The sequence below is a fragment of the Phytophthora infestans genome, genomic scaffold, assembly GCF_000142945.1.
Source record: "Phytophthora infestans T30-4 supercont1.253 genomic scaffold, whole genome shotgun sequence".
Lineage (NCBI taxonomy): Eukaryota > Oomycota > Peronosporomycetes > Peronosporales > Peronosporaceae > Phytophthora > Phytophthora infestans.
This window is the reverse complement of record NW_003303506.1, coordinates 67,964-73,078: the sequence shown is the minus strand read 5'-3', so window position 1 is coordinate 73,078 and position 5,115 is coordinate 67,964.

Genomic DNA, 5,115 nt, shown 5'->3' with positions numbered 1-5,115 from the left:
TCTGCCTTCCTCTTCCGCCACCTCTGCGACGTCCTGTCCGAGGAAACCGACCATTCGGTGTATGTAGCGTACACTAATAGTAGGTATCGCTTTGATACAAATTTCAAATGAGTTGGTCTTATTTTCTAACCAAACTCTATTAAGCTCTGAAGGTTTCACTTTCGTAAAAGGTTTTGCTATAATATCATGAGATGCAGCTAAATCACTTGGGCATGGACAAAATAGTGAGCTGTCAATTCTGAATAAACGATCAGATGGCATAGTCGAGAATTTGGAGACGCCTCACAACCTGTCGCTGCTGCTCGCAATCTTTTTAAGTGGTCGTCGTATAATCCCGCGTAGCCTAAACAAACTCACATAGGGTCCTGCGAAGCTGGGTCGGGTAGTATATGTGGCAATGATAAGTAGTTTAGCACGGTATAAACATTTATTTGGCACTTTCAGCTAGCTCTTCACTTTCGCTTCCGCACCCTGCAGTTCGATGTAGACGGCGAGCCATTCGTGGCAGGCGCAGGGGTGACCAACGGCGAGTCACTGGTAGCAGGAGCTGGAGTAATCGACTCCGAATCATCTGAATCTGGAGCTGGGGTGACCATAGGCGTCTCAGCAGAGGGAGCATCTTGAGTCGGAGTTGCTGGGTCTATTTCAGATGATGGCGTTTGAGCTGCTGGGGACTCAGCAGCAGGAGCACTGGCTAGCTGTCGGAGACTCTGCTGCAGAAGAGTCGGTGGTAGTAGCCGGAGATTCCCCAGTCGACGGCGTTCCGGCTCCTGGGAGCTCAGCGGATGCCGAACTACCTGACGATTCGTGTGCTCCTCCACCCGATCCCCCGCTGAGGGGGGCACAGTTCACATATACCTGCCAGCTTGGACCGTGCATGGCCATCCAGTACATCGTGAGCACACTTGCCCCGGAGCACTTGCTCTTCTCGTACGGTAATTCAGCGGGGGCGGCAGTGAAATGAGCAGCACAGTTGTCATCATAGAACACACGCTTCTTGTCGCACCAGACTTCGCACGGACCTTCGTGCGTAGATGTAAAGCCCTCCCCCTCTGAGTGCGACCACTCCACTTTATCTGGCAATGGTTGGGGGGGGGGGGGTGTTTGGGTCGGCAATACCGCATGTGAGTGTCGCACCAGTAACGATAATCTTGGCCTTGTCATCGATGACTTCCTTGATAGACTTGTACTTGCTGGCCTCAAAGGCCTTAGTGAACGCGGCCACATTATCTGCCGGCGGACCGGTGAAGACTCCTTTAAATCCCGAAGTAGACGAATCGATAGTCGCGATATACTGCGACTTGTCCATCTGTGGGTCGTAAGTGGCCGCCGGCTTGGTCAAGAAGCCGTGGCCGTTGACACATGATGCGATCAGTGCTGCAGTCAACAAGCACTTGGCGGGGGAGATCATTCTCCTTTGTAGAACGCTAACCGAGACTAGAGAGACAAGTGGCAGAACTGAAAGTGAATGGTCCAGAACGGCTTTGATGAACCACAGCACGAACTTAGACTTGTACACTTCAGGGCACACATAATGATCACGGCCCGCATTCGTCCCCGCGATCTGTCAGGAATTGCTGCTTTAATTTAGCATCATATGATTACAAGTGCGATTTGAAGACGATAGAACCAGTTGCCATCACACGTCAGGAAAATGTAATCAAAGGATGTCTGGTCCGTAAAAAAATTAACAGCTCTCTAAATCCGTGATAACTTCTGATGTACTGCGTTAACGGAAACGTAGTTGACCTTAATACACAGCAGAGGAACGTTTTTTTTGGCATGGGTTTTCCAGTCTTTACATGACCATGGGGTGAAGTCTTTGCTCGCTTACAATCAGTAATATGGGAAATCAAAAGCTCAAGTACTACTAGAAGTGATTGATTCTACTTACTAGTAAAGTCATAGTATACAATGTGTACATGTCATTTGGAATACAATCCATACTTTAGGAGAAAGCAAGACTAAAAAAAGCGCACATGCAAATCGGAATCTGAGTTTCTGTCCACGGAATTCCGTGATAACATATTTCGAAATGAGATCAGGATTTGCTAGTGTCCTTTACATTAGGAGAGCGAATCGTATGATAGGCTCGATACATCATATGCACCAGCGTCACGCTGAGCGTGTGATTCACACGCTATGAACTTCACCCATTGAAGTCGGGACGAGTCTGGATCTTCGTGTAATGTGCTTTATCAGCTGCCCAATTCATAACGCTTTTATCGAATACCGTTTTATTAACAGCTGCATTCTGGTTCTTATTGTGAGTCCTATTTTAATAAATTCATGTTCTTAAGTACATTTTAGGCAGGTGATCAATTAGCTGTTTAAAACTCAGAATTTAAGTCCGCCAGCTTCTTTTAAGAAACGAGATTAAAGTTTTTAGGACTCCAATGTTGGTAAGGTGGGCTGGCCCTCAACTATTAATTATAATCAGTCAAGGAGTGAATCAGTCGAATTTCCGTAAATAGGTAACTCCCTGCTTGATTTTTTGCATGCCGCACCAGTTAGGGTATTATCGAGGCAGCATGCTATTTTTGGATAATGTATGAGCCTACGTTTTGGTCAAGAGCTGTGCTTTGACACTGTTGTTGTTGTTAACGGTAAATGCCGAAGTGAGTAGATTAAAGTCAATTAAATCTGTCGTCTAAGCTTCAGTGCTCCTGGCCATCCACCAGATTAACCGGTTTGGGACCGGTCCATCCTGGAACGTTCAGCCGGTTAACTGAACCGTGCAGAGTCGGTGTGAATTAACACTCCCACTCACCGCTACTGCACGACGTTCGTCTTCGTTAAGGATCGCTACTCAGCGGCGTTCCTCTTCTTGATCCCGCTTGCCTCGCGAAGGAACGCTAGCGACTTCGTTCCAAGCGGCTTCGTCAGCATGTCCGCAAGTTGGCGCTTCGTGTCGACGTAGTCCACCTTGATCGTAGAGCGTTCCACATTCTCCCGAATGAAGTGATGTCGGATATCCACGTGCTTGGTCCTAGCGTGATACCCAGCGTTACTTGCAAGTGCGATAGCACCTTGATTGTCCTCCCGGACCTGCGTCGCTCCCACTTGCTCGTGACCCATGTCCTTGAGAATAGCACGTGCTCATAGTACCTCTTGCGTACACAGACGCAGAGCCATGTACTCTGCTTCCGCTGAGCTGAGTGCAACCGCTCTCTGGTACTTGGACTTGAACACAATCGGAGCGTTCCCAATCATGACCATGACACCTGATACGGAACGCCTGTCGTCAATGTTGCTTCCCCAGTCTGCGTCCGTGAACGCCTCTGCCTTGACACCTTGCGTTCCACTTTGGTAGACGATACCGTGCTGCCGAGTTGTCTTTAAGTACTGCAGGACCCGTATCGCTGCCTTTCAGTGTTGCGTTCCAGGATTTTTCAGGAAGCGTGACAGCTGCGTTACAACGTACGCAATGTCCGGTCGAGGGCATGTTGTGATGTACATCAGGCATCCGATCAAGGAACGGTACGGTCTTGACTGCATTTCACGTCGTTTTTTCTCCGTGGCTGGCGACATCATCTTCGACAGCTTCATGTTGGATGCGCATGGGTTATCCAACATCTTGGCGTTCCGTTGGTTGAAGCGTTCTACAATGTCGTCAATGTACCGAGTTTGCTTGATCATCAGCGTTCCAGCTGCCTTATCATAATCAATCTCCATCCCCAGGATGAACTTTGCCTCGCCAAGCTCTTTCATCTTGAAGGCACTCTTCAGAGCGCCCTTTACTTCGCGAATCTCTTCGCGTGTCTTCGCCGCAATGATCATGTCGTCCACATACAGGCACACGTACACGAATGCGTCCCTGGAACGCTTGACGTAGACACACTGGTCGGCTCCACAACTCTTGAAACCGTTCCGCAGGAACACACGATGGACAGTCTTGTTCCATGCACTTGCAGCTTGCTTCAAACCATATATGACCTTTAGCAGCTTGCACTTCATGCCTTCAGCGTTCTCGAGACCAAGTGGAACGTCCATGTAGACCAAATCCACCAAACCACTGTTTAGGAACGCTGTTTCAGCAATCCAGTTGCTCCATAATGTAGTCGCATGCCACGCACACAGCGAGTACAACTCGAATCGAGTTCATGTTTGCAACAGGAGAATACGTCTCAAAAAAATCGATTCCAAACTTCTACTTGAGCCCTTGAGCTACTAGGCGTGCCTTGTAACGGATAACACGACCGTTCTTGTCACGCTTCTTGGTGAACACCCAGCGACATCCAATGGAACGCGTAGCCGTTCCACATGGACCAACGTCCACGTTCCGTTCTGGGAATGAGAGTGTAGCTCAGCCTTCATAGCCCGACGCCATTCACCTGCTTCATCACTGACGATAGCTTCTGCGTACGTGTTTGGCGTATCCGGGACGCCTCCGATGCTGGCCGCGTATGCCAACACTGCCTCTGCGAGTAAACAGTCTTCATCGATCCTAGGACGCTTAGGAGACGGCGGTCCATCACTACCTCTTTCAGACTGGCGTTCCACGTCGTCATCGTAGCCGTTCCCAAGCAGAAACACCGGTTCCCGAGGTCGGGTTGAGCGTTCCGTCTCAGGATGGAAGATTATCCGGTCCTCTTGGAACGCAGGAGGTTGTGAGCGGTACGTTGCCAGCTCCAGTCCGCTCGAACGGTGTTCCTCCGGTGCGGGTAGCTGTGGTAGCCCGGCGTTCCGTTCCGGTTCAACATCGTCCATCTCACTGTCTTGAGCAGGTTCTTCCGCTTCTTCCATCGGTTCATCTTGAACAGACTGTCGCTCCACTTCTGGAGCTGGAACCACGGTATCGTCATTGTTCCTTGTCACATGGATGATCGTTCCAGAAGCTGGCGACAGCGTGTCATAGATACCGCCCACCTCACGCTCGTCCAGCTTTACCGATCGTGACACCTTGACCTTGGATGCATCCAAGTCGTAGACACGATACCCTTTTACGTTCTCTGCGTATCCGAGGAACGTACACCTGAAGCTCTTGGGTTCCAATTTCGTTCTCTTCACGTCATCCACGTGAGCGTACCCTTGTGATCCAAACACGCGTAGGTGTTCCATCCGTGGCTTCACTTGAAACGCCAACTCATATGGCGTGACATCCGAGCTGGATGT